Source organism: Capra hircus, chromosome 26 (genome assembly GCF_001704415.2).
Source record: "Capra hircus breed San Clemente chromosome 26, ASM170441v1, whole genome shotgun sequence".
Lineage (NCBI taxonomy): Eukaryota > Metazoa > Chordata > Mammalia > Artiodactyla > Bovidae > Capra > Capra hircus.
This window is the reverse complement of record NC_030833.1, coordinates 47,105,712-47,118,686: the sequence shown is the minus strand read 5'-3', so window position 1 is coordinate 47,118,686 and position 12,975 is coordinate 47,105,712.

The following is a 12,975-nucleotide window of genomic DNA, read 5'->3' as shown; positions in this document are numbered from 1 at the left end:
ATTTCAGTTAATCTTTACTACATACCCAAATCTTATCAGCTGCTCAAAAGCAGGAATTATTTGTTGCTTTTGATTTCCTAGGCAATTTGCATATGATCTTTGTCATTGTAAAGTTTCACTGAAAGTGCTTGAATTAACTGTTTATTTAGATTAATGTATTAAACAGTATACTATACGGTAGAATGGAGTAAGATTATCAAAGAAAAAAGGAAGGGAGAGAGAAATTAAGTACCTGAAAGTTGAATATTCTTGATGTCATGTGTTCATGTAAGATATAGACTAATGAACAAGACAGGTCATATATCAAAATACAGTTTTATTTTACTCTCATTAATTCTTTACAATTTGTTGTTTAGAATTTAGACATTTGATATCCTTAGGTTAAAACAGACAGACCCATTAATTTTCTTGAAGCCATCAGGTAATAAATTTTTTGTGCTTTTTTAAGTCAAGAACATAATTTTAATTTGAAAATAAGCGTGTCCTGTACTGTGTCATAATTTTCAAATACCGAATTTTAATTAACTTCAAATTGCCCTTCTCTAGTCTCCTCCACAGTGAGATTGGATGCTGTGTTGATGAGATATGTTTAAGTTAAAGATAAAACTTCAGTTCAGTTCAGACACTCAGTCATGTCCAACTCTTTGTGACCCCATGAATTGCATCATGCCAGGCCTTCCTGTCCATCACCAACTCCCTGAGTTCACTCAAGCTCATGTCCATCACCATCTCATCCTCTGTTGTCCCTTTCTCCTCCTGCCCCTAATCCCTCCCAGCATCAGTCTTTTCCAATGAGTCAACTCTTCACATGAGGTGGCCAAAGCAGTGGAGTTTCAGCTTTAGCTTTAGTCCTTCCAATGAACACCCAGGACTGATCTCCCTAAGAATGGACTGACTGGATCTCCTTGCAGTCAAAGGGACTCTCAAGAGTCTTCTCCAACATCACAGTTCAAAAGCATCAGTTCTCTGGCGCTCAGCTTTCTTCACTGTCCAACTCTTACAACCATACATGACTACTGGAAAAACCATAGCCTTGACTAGATGGACCTTTGTTGGCAAAGTAATGTCTCTGCTTTTGAATATGCTGTCTAGGTTGGTCATAACTTTCCTTGCAAGGAGTAAGCATCTTTTAATTTCATGGCTGCAGTCACCATCTGCAGTGATTTTAGAGCCGCCCAAAATAAAGTCTCACACTGTTTCCACTGCTTCCTCATATATTTCCCATGAAGTGATGGGACAGATGCCCTGATCTTCGTTTTCTGAATGCTGAGCTTTAAGCCAACTTTTTCACTCTCCTCTTTCACTTTCATCAAGAGGCTTTTTAGTTCCTCTTCACTTTCTGCCATAAGGGTGGTGTCATCTGCATATCTGAGGTGACTGATATTTCTCCCAGCAATCTTGATTCCAGCTTGTGTTTCTTCCAGTCCAGCGTTTCTCATGACGTACCCTGCATAGAAGTTAAATAAGCAGGGTGACAGTAGACAGCCTTGACATACTCCTTTTCCTATTTGGAACCAGTCTGTTGTTCCATGCCCAGTTCTAACTGTTGCTTCCTGACCTGCATATAGGTTTCTTAAGAGGCAGGTCAGGTGGTCTGGTATTCCCATCTCTCTCAGAATCTTCCACAGTTTATTGTGATCCACACAGTCAAAGGCTTTGGAATAGTCAATAAAGCAGAAATAGATGATTTTCTGGACCTCTTGCTTTTTCGATGATCCAGTGGATGTTGACAATTTGATTTGTGGTTCCTCTACCTTTGCTAAAACCAGCTTGAACATCTGGAAGTTCACAGTTCACATATTGCTGAAGCCTGGCTTGGAGAATTTTGAGCATTACTTTACTAGCATGTGAGATGAGTGCAATTGTGCGGTAGTTGGCACATTCTTTGGCATTGCCTTTCTTTGGGATTGGAATGAACACTGACCTTTTCTAGTCCTGGCGCCACTGCTGAGTTTTCCAAATTTGCTGGCATATTGAGTGCAGCATTTTCACAGCACCATCTTTCAGGATTTGAAAGACCTTAACTGGAATTCCATCACCTCCACTAGCTTTGTTCATAGTGATGCTTTCTAAGGCCCACTTGACTTCACATTCCAGGATGTCTGGCTGTATGTGAGTGATCACACCATCATGATTTTCTTGGTCATGAAGATCTTTTCTGTACAATTCTTCTGTGTATTCTTGCCACCTCTTCTTAATATCTTCTGCTTCTGTTAGGTCCATACCATTTCTGTCCTTTATCGAGCCCGTCTTTACATGAAATGTTCCCTTGGTATCTCTAATTTTCTGGAAGAGATCGCTAGTCTTTTCCATTCTGTTGTTTTCCTCTATTTCTTTGCACTGATCAGTGAGGAAGGCTTTCTTATCTCATGAACAATATGAAAAGGCAAAATGATAGGATACTGAAAGAGGAACTCCCCAGGTCGGTAGGTGCCCAATATGCTACTGGAAAACTCAGCAGTGGCTCCAGAAGTAACTTCAGAAAGAATGAAGTGATGGAACCAAAACAAAAACAATAGCCAATTGTGGATGTGACTGGTGTTAGAAGCAAGGTCTGATGCTGTGAAGAGCAATATTGCATAGGAACCTGGAATGTTAGGTCCATGATCAAGGCAAACTGGAAGTGGTCAAACAGGAGATGGCAGAGTGAATGTCGACATTCTAGGAATCAGTGAACTAAAATGGATTAGAATGGGTAAATTTAACTCAGGTGACCATTATATTTACTACTGTGGGCAGGAATCCCTTAGAAGAAATGGAGTAGCCATCATAGTCAACAAAAGAGTCCAAAATGCAGTACTTGGATGCAATCTCAAAAATGACAAAATGATCTCTGATCATTTCCAAGGCAAACCATTCAATATCACAGTAATCCAAGTCTATGCCCCAACCAGTAATGCTGAAGAAGCTGAAATTGAACGGTTCTATGAAGACCTACAAGACCTTTTAGAACTAACACCTAAAAAAGATGTTCTTTTCATTGTTGGGGACTGGAATGCAAAAGTAGGAAGTCAAGAAACACCTAGGATAACAGACAAATTTGACCTTGGGATACGGAATGAGGCAGGACAAAAGCTAATAGAGTTTTGCCAAGAGAACGCACTGGTCATAGCAAACATCCTCTTCCAACAACACAAGAGAAGTCTCTACACATGGACATCACTAGATGGTCAACAACAAAATCACATTGATTCTATTCTTTGCAGCCAAAGATGGAGAAGCTCTATACAATTAGCAAGAAACAAGACCGGGAGCTGACTGTTGCTCAGATCATAAGCTCCTTATTACCAAATTCAGACTTAAATTGAAGAAAGTAGGGAAAACCACTAGACCATTCTGTTCAATTCAGTTCAGTCACTCAGTCGTGTCCAACTCTTTGCAACCCCATGAACCGCAGCATGCTAGGCCTCCCTGTCCATCACCAACTCCCAGAGTTCATTCAGACTCATGTCCATCGAGTCAGTGATGCCATCCAGCCATCTCATCCTCTGTCGTCCCCTTCTCCTCTTGCTCCCAATCCGTCCCAGCATCAGAGTCTTTTCCAATGAGTCAACTCTTCGCATCAGGTGGCCAATCTACTGGAGTTTCAGCTTCTGCATCATCTCTTCAAAAGAAATCCCAGGGCTGATCTCCTTCAGAATGGATTAGTTGGATCTCCTTGCAGTCCAAGCGACTCTCAAGCGTCTTCTCCAACACCACACTTCAAAAGCATCTATTCTTCGGTGCTCAGCCTTCTTCACAGTCTAACTCTCACATCCATGACCACTGGAAAAACCATAGCCTTGACTAGACAGACCTTAGTCAGCAAAGTAATGTCTCTGTTTTTAAATATGCTATCTAGGTTGGTCACAACTTTTCTTCCAAGGAGTAAGCGTCTTTTAATTTCATGGCTGCAGTCACCATCTGCAGTGATTTTGGAGTCCCCAAAAACAAAGTCTGACATTGTTTCCACTGTTTCCCCATCTATTTCCCATGAAGTGATGGGACTGGATGCCATGATCTTCGTTTTCTGAATGTTGAGCTTTAAGCCAACTTTTCTCTCTCTTCCTTCACTTTCATCAAGAGGCTTTTTATTTCCCTTTCGCTTTCTGCCATAAGGGTGCTGTCATCTGCATATCTGAGGTTATTGTTATTTCTCCCGGCAATCTTGATTCTAGCTTGTGTTTCTTCCAGTCCAGCCTTTCTCATGACATACTCTGCATAGAAGTTAAATAAGCAGGGTGACAATATACAGCCTTGACGTACTCCTTTTCCTACTTGGAACCAGTCTCTTGTTCCATGTCCACTTCTAACTGTTGCTTCCTGACCTGATTATTGGTTTCTCAAGAGGCAGGTCAGGTGGTCTTTTATTCCCATGTGTTTCAGAATTTTCCACAGTTTATTGTGATCCGCACGGTCAAAGACTTTGGCATAGTCAATAAAGCAGGAATAGATTTTTGTCTGGAACTCTTTTGCTTTTTCAATGATCCACCAGATGTTGGCAATTTGATCTCTTGTTCCTCTGCCTATTATAAAACCAGCTTGAACATCAGGAAGTTCATGGTTCACGTATTGCTGAAGCCTGGCTTGGAGAATTTTGAGCATTACTTTACTAGCATGTGAGATGAGTGCAATTGTTCGGTAGTTTGAGCATTCTTTAGCATTACCTTTCTTTGGAATTGGAATAAAAACTGACCTTTTCCAGTCCTGTGGCCACTGCTGAGTTTTCCAAATTTGCTGGCATATTGAGTGCAACACTTTCACAGCATCATCTTTCAGGATTTGAAACAGCTCAACTGGAATTCCATTACCTCCACTAGTTTTGTTCATAGTGATGCTTTCTAAGGCCCACTTAGACCACTTAGATCATTCAGGTATGACCAAAATCAAATCCCTTATGATTATACAGTGGACGTGAGAAATAGATTTAAGGGATTAGATCTGATAGAAAAATTGCCTGATGAACTATGAACAGAGGTTCGTGACATTGTACAGGAGACAGGGTTCAAAACCATCCCCATGGATAAGAAATGCAAAAAAGCAAAATGACCATCTGGTGAGATCTTACAAATAGCTGTGACAAGAAGAGAAGCCAAAAGCAAGGGAGAAAAGGAATGATACAAGCATCTGAAAGAAGAGTTACAAAGAATAGTAAGGAAAGATAAGAAAGCCTTCCTCAGCGATCAATGCAAAGAAAAGATAAAGCTTAGTCTTTGTTATTTCTTTCTGCCTTCCCTCCCTCTAAAATATTGTAACTTTAACCCCTTTGGAAATGCCTGAATAAGGAGGAGTGGAGAAAATGATTAGAAACATTCTTCCTTGCTGAAAGGAAGAGCTTCCTTTAAGCTCTTTGAGTCTCAAGAAGGTGTGTGTGTGTGTGTTTCCTTTCTTTTGTGGGAAATTTTTGTGAATTATTTTGATTCTCATCTCAAGAGCTACAGCTCTCACTCTCACGGTGCTACTGTTGCATCCCTTTTCTGTGACGGGATTTGCATCCTCACATCTGACTCACCAGTGATCTAGCCTACGCACACTCTCATTGTAACAGTCCTTTCTCTGCCTAGGAGGGTTTTTTTTTGGGGGGGGGGTAGGGGAGTGGGAGGCTATTTAATTAAAATGTATGCAATTTTTGTCTTTTCTCAAGATATCCAGTTTTGCTTTATGAGAAGATAGCAATTGTCTCTGGCTTCCCTGGTGGCTCAGATGGTAAAGAATCCACCTGCAATGTGGGAGAGCTGGGTTTCATCCCTGGGTTTGGAAGATCCCCTGGAGGAGAGCATGGCAACCCACTCTAATATTCTCGCCTGTAGAATCCCCATGGACAGAAGAGCCTGGCGGGCTGCAGTCCATGGGGTCACAAAGAGTCAGCATGACTGAGCAACTAAGCACACATAGAGAAACAGTGCTCAGTTGTCTTTACAACCCCAGAAGTACAGCACTTACCTTCCTCTGCCAGACAAGCAATTAGTTAGCCACTTTCTCAGCTGATTTCAGATCACTTCTGAGGAAGAGGTCAGACACTTTCAGAGAGAGTTTCTAAAATAGTCCAAATAACCATGTTTATACTAGGCTTGGACTAGAAGGCAACAATCCACTGCCCTTTTCTCCGAGGCAAAAGAATGATTATTAACCTTAGTTTTTCTAAGGAAATCTTCCACAGATCTGTATGGCTTTCTTGTAACGCCTTATAAAACCTTAATTTGGCTGTGTGTCCAAGGAAAGTGGGGCTTCCCAGGTAGTACTAGTGGTAAAGCATCCGCTTGTAAATATAGGAAATGTAGGAGATGTGGGTTCCACCCCTGCATCAGGAAGACCCCCTGGAGGAGGGCACAGCACCCCACTCCAGTATTCTTGCCTGGAGAACCCCATGGACAGAAGAGACTGGTGGGCTACAGTCCATAGGGCCCCACAGAACCAGACACGACTGAAGTGACTTAGCACCAAGGGAAGTGGAAGAGGCTCTCGGACTTCTCTCCTGTTTATGCATTTAATGTTCATCTTAGTTATTTGGGGGGGCTTCCCTCATAACTCAGTTGGTAAAGAACCTGCCTGCAATGCAGGAGACTTGGGTTTGATCCCTGGGTCAGGAAGATCCCCTGGAGTAGGAAATGGCAACCAACTCCAGTATTCTTGCCTGGAGAATCCCATGGACAGAGAAGCCTGGCAGGCTACAGTCCATGGGGTTGCAAGAGTCGGACACAACTGAATAACTTTCACTACTACTACTACTACTACAGTTATTTTGGTCCTAAGGGGAGGTAATATTCCTACTGTGTGTGTGTATATGTGTGTGTGTGTCTGCATGCATGATGAATGCACTCAGTCATGTCCAACTCTTTGTAGCCCCATGGACTGCAACACACCAGGCTGTCCATCACCAAATCCCAGAGCTCACTCAAACTCATGCCCATACAGTCGGTGATGCCATCCAGCCATCTCATCCACTGTCGTCCCCTTCTCCTCCTGCCATCAATCCGTCCCAGCATCAGGGTCTTTTCTAGTGAGTTAGTTCTTAGCATCAGGTGGCCAAAGGATTGGAGTTTCAGCTTCAGCATCAGTCCTTTCAATGAATATTCAGAACTAATTTCCATTAGGATAGACTGGTTGGATCCCCTTGCAGTCCAAGGGACTCTCAAGAGTCTTCTCCAGTACCTGAGTTCAAAAGCGTTAATTCTTTGGCACTCAGCTTTCTTTATAGTCCAGCTCTCACATCATACATGACTAATGGGAAACACACACACACACACACACACACACACACACACACCATGACTTTGACTAGATGGATCTTTGTTAAAAGAAATGTCTCTGCTTTTTAATATGCTATCTAGATTGATCATAGCTTTCCTTCCAAGGAGCAAGCATCTTTTAGTTTCATGGCTACAGTCTCTATGTGCAGTGATTTTGGAGCCCCAAAACATTAAATTCTTTCACTATTTCCATTGTTTCCCCATCTATTTGCCATGAAGTGATTGGACCAGATGCCATGCTCTGAGTTTTCTGAATGTTAAATTTTAAGCCAACTTTTTCACTTTCTGCTTTCACTTTCGTCAAGAGGCTCTTTAGTTCTTTTTTGCTTTCTGCCATAAAGGTAGTATTATCTGCATATCTAGGGTTATTGATATTTCTCCTGGCAATCTTGATTACATTTTGTGCTTCCTGCAGCCTGGCATTTCTCATAATATACTCTTCATATAATTTAAATAAACAGGTGACAATATGCAGCCTTGAGGTACTCCTTTCCCGATTTTGAAGCAGTCTGTTGTTCCATGTCTAGTTCTAACTGTTGCTTCTTGATCTGCATGCAGATTTCTCAGGAGGCAGTTCAGGTGGTCTGGTATTCCCATCTCTTTAAAAATTTTCCACAATTTGTTGTGAGCCACACAGTCAACAGCTTTTTGCATAGTCAATAAAGCAGAAGTAGATGCTTTTCTGGAACTCACTTGCATTTCCTATGATCCAACAGATGGTGGCCACTTGATCTCTGCTTCCTCTGCCTTTTCTAAACCAGCTTGAACATCTAGAAGTTCAAGATTCATGTACTATTGAAGCTTGACTTGGAGAATTTTGAGCACTACTTTGCTAGCATGTGAGATGAGGGCAATTGAGTGGTAGTTTGAACATTCTTTGGCATTGCTGTTCAGTGGCAAGTATATATGTCTGCCTATTGTTGCAGAGCTATTTGTTATGCAAACCAACTTGAAGAATGGTGAGGAAAAAAGGAGAGTCACAACCCATTTGTAAACATGCAAGTTGCAAGAGAGCCATGGAGAAATATCTAAAATATAAGATGGCTTATACAAAAATATGAATTCAATTTTAATGTTGTTTTAATGAATTGATAGTTACATATCTAGACGTAAATTCTGTGTAAGCAATATGAAAATTTGGGATTAGAGTTTATTTTATTATTTCTGTAAGTTCCATAGAAATAAATTTATCAGTCTTAGGAAGCAAAGATTTGATCCTTAGGTAATATATAAATTTAAAATTTCATCTTTCTCTGTAGGTGACAATAGCATAGTAATATCATAAAATTAAGATTTGAAATATTTATTTTAAGATGATACAGACATAAAGTAAATTGTTATTTTTTTAAATTAAGAGGATAAAATTACTTATGGAATCTTGTGAACTGATAATAGCATTTTGGTTTTCATTATAATACTTGGTAACTGATATTTTTTATTGAGTAAGAAAAAAGTTATTAAATAATATTATACTTTTGTTCTAAAATACATCTAGAGAAATCCACAGTATTCCATTCAATATGAAGTCTATGCTTTATCACTGAAATAACGTAGTTTGGGAATTCCAAAAAATCTAGCATTACTATCTACAAAATATTCTATGTGCTCTTGAAACAAAGAAAATTATATCTATATATTTATTTTAACTTCTATTTTAGAAAATAATTTAACTTTCAATTCTGAACTTTTTAGAAATAAGACTGTTTCATTTCTTTAAAGATTGCCTTGGAATCATGCTACCTTCATTTCCTCCATCTTATCTTCATTCAGGCATATTTATTTGCTTATCCATAGACTATTATGAAAACAATAGTTTTCCAACTGTTCATCGCAAGTAAACATTTTCACATGGATGTTTTGACCTTGGATGTTTTTACCTTACACAGTTCTGTCAAAGCAGCTTTAAAATAACACTGGCCCTCAAACTTATATTGGATCAATGTAAACCACTGTTTTTTTTTTTTTTTTTTTTTTTTTTCCTTTTCATTCTTCTATGAACTGTGACTGTGCCATCAACTTCCCCTTGCTTCTCTTTTTCCTGGGGTGTTTTGGAATCTGATCACTTGAAATTTTCTCCTTTACTATTCTAAATTAATGTTTTCACTTCAGGTTTACTTCAGCACCATCCCCTGTGGTTTCCTTAATTTCTTCCCATATCTTTTAAATAGAATTCAACTATTTTCAGGTTATCCAATTTGAGTGTACTATTTTGTACTTCTGCCTGTTATTCCCTTTGCTTTTAGTTGTTGTCCTTTAAACATGATGCTACAAAATAGCCTGCAGCCAGTCTGTTTTTCCTCACCTTTGACTAGGCTTCTCATGTATATCAAACAGCATGGAGTGCTCAAATCCATGTCCTAAACACACTACTAAAAAAAGTGGTTTGGTTATATTTCATTAAAATATATCTGCATTTGCCAGGTTTTATGTCTCTACAAGGAATAAATATTATAAATGTGTTTAGTGGAGCACTCAGGTAGAGTAAACTCATATCATAGGAGACAGACAAAAAGATTATATTGTCTACAGAGGCCTCTGACAAAAAAGGAATGGATAGACAATTTAGCTCTGACACTGAACAGCTGAGGACATGAAGGCATAATAGTTTTAAAGATTTCTTGTAATAGAAAGTTTTTATATAGAATGATCCTTGGAGGTCTAATTTCAGACACAAAAGTACTTCCAAAGTTGTATACTTACTAAACATAGTAAAGTACCACATGTTTCTCTTTGTCAAGTTGTCTGAACTAAGTGTTTGGAAAAAAGAATTTTTTTTTTTTTTCATCAAAATCAACACAAGGATTCCTTTGATACTGAATGAGTTACAAAGAACAGGACTACACATTGTGTACAATTGTTTGTAGCAAAGAAAATATAACATATTGAGAACAAATTAATTCTCTCTTACTGATATTTTTGTTTTTGTCACTGTAGAAAATGCCATTCACTAATAAAGTAACATGAGAGTAGATAATTGGGCTTTATAACATAACTTCTTTATATATTTTATAAATAAGAGCAGAACATATTTGCAGAATGATTTGTTTCTTACAGAGATGGAGTGAGAGGCCCAGAGATCATAATGGTAAATAATATAATGGTGGAAACCGACCTCCAAAGCTGAAGAAATAGTTATATTACACAACACATTTTTTATGTTTTATAAACAAGTGTTTATTTTTCTTTTAAACAAGCTGTAGCATGTTATTTATATTAAAATTTTCTTCATAATAGAATAAAATATTATCTCAGGCTGTTTATCCCCTTTTGGGAGGGCTAGTAGTATCCTATCAACTTTTAATACATCAAATTACTCTCTCATGTATGCAAAGATGGTAAATGTATTTTAATGAGTGATAGCCAATATTTTATTGAATATCACGTTAGTTTCAAGTATACAACAGAGTGATTCTGTTGTACACATACATGTATCTTTTCAGATTCTTTTCCATTTTAGGTTATTGCAACATATTGACTATAGCTTCCTGTGCTATATACAAAAACTTATTTTTTTATTTTATAAAATTTTTATATAATTTTATTTTATAAAATTTTATATATAATGGCATGTTAATCCTGTTTATGTCTTTCACTCCCCTCTTTTCCCTTTAGGAACCATAAGCTTATTTTCTATGTCTGAGTCTGTTTCTATTGTAAATAAGTTAATTTGTAACATTTTTTAGATTCCACATACAAGTGATAACATATGATATTTGTCTTTCTCTGCTTATTAAACCCAGTATGATAACCTGTAGGTCAATCCAGAATGTTTAGCTTTTGTATTTTGCTTTAAGTGATTTTATGTTATAGACTCTTAATATATTTCCATATCATAATACCTAAATGAGTACTAAAATATGAAAGAAAATTAAGTGATTAGATTAACTGCATAGAGGATAGGAGACTCAGTGAGATTAAAGTCATCAACATTTTACAAAAATAATGAATACATTTTCATTGTTCTAATGTTGAAATTTGATGCTCTTTCATCCAATGTCTTATTCCTTCACATATTCATTGTTTGAGCACTTAAGTTGAGGCAAGCACTGTGTTATTTGCTAAGGACACAAAAATGATCATACTTAATGAATCTGACTTCGTGAATCTTGCAATTTAGTAATGAAGACTGCTGTTAATCAAATAATCAGCAAACTATTTAATTACACATTAATATTTTTCTGTAAGAATGTATAAGAAAGCATGCTACAAGGAGAGTATAAATTATCTGTGGGATCAATGAGCTGAGGTCAAATGGGCTAGTACTAAAGCTGACTAAGCAGAGGGAGAGGGGAAAAATTGCTGAAATAATCTAATTTAAGAAAAAGATTTATTCAAATCCTCTGATGTGAGAAGAATCATGGTCACAATTTTGGGTAAATAGAGATTGATAGGAAGAGGTTCAAAATGGCAACCAGGTGCTGATTCTTATAGAAACTGAGGATTCTGATAAGAATTATATTCTTTATCTTAAGAAAAAATGGGATGGCATACCAAATTTTCTATTTCAAAAGATCTGTTTTAAGCATTACTTGCATTCCTGTTTGAAGGGGCCAATAGAAGATTAATATTATTTCATTAATGTGAGGTTTCATTGACCATGTGAAAGGCTGCAACCAGATGGACAATTGAGACAGAGACTATAAGAATGGATTTGTGAGATACAGATCAGAAATAAAATCAAGGAGACCTAGTGCTTAATTATATAAAGAAAAATTCATCAAACATGATTTCTGTGTTTTCATCTTGGGGAAAATAAACCCATAATGCCACTATATATTAAGTTAGAGAACATTTGAAGTGATTCAATTCTTAGAATGAAGTACATTTTGTTTTTAATTTAGGACACATTGCGTTTGAAGAATTTTTGACAAATGCAAAGAAATGTTAAATATCAATTGGTTATATTGGTCCTTAGTCTTAGAAGTGTGGCCTAGGTCCATATACTGAAAAGATATCCATATACTGAAAAGATATCCATATAAATATTACTATTGTGGATAATTTTTTCCTTGGAGAGAAGTCTAGAGAGAAGGGACAAGGAGATCTTTCATTGTTGCCTGAGATATGTCAACATTTAATAGCTGATAGATTTAAGGGACTAGATCTGATAGAAAAAGTACCTGATGAACTATAGGTAAAGGTTCACGACATTGTACAAGAGACAGGGATCAAGACCATCCCCAAGAAAAAGAAATGCAAAAAAGCAAAATGGCTGCCTAAGGAGGCCTTACACCTAGCTGTGAAAAGAAGAGAAGCAAAAGGCAAAGGAGAAAAGGAAAGATAGACCCATTTGAATGGAGAGTTCCAAAGAATAACAAGGAGAGATAAGAAAGCCTTCCTCAGTGATCAGTGCAAAGAAATAGGGGAAAACAATAGGATGGGAAAGACTAGAGATCTCTTCAAGAAAATTAGAGATACCAAGAGAACATTTCATGCAAAGATGGGCTCGATAAAGGACAGAAATGGTATGGACCTAACAAAAACAGAAGATATTAAGAGGTGGCAAGAATGCACAGAAGAACTGTACAGAAAACATCTTCACGACCCAGATAATCACGATGGTGTGATCACTCACCTAGAGCCAGACATCCTGGAATATGAAGTCAAGTGGGCCTTAGAAAGCATCACTACAAACAAAGCTAGTGGAGGTGATGGAATTCCAGTTGAGCTGTTTCAAATCCTGAAAGATGATGCTGTGAAAGTGCTGCACTCAATATGCTAGCTAATTTGGAAAACTCAGCAGTGG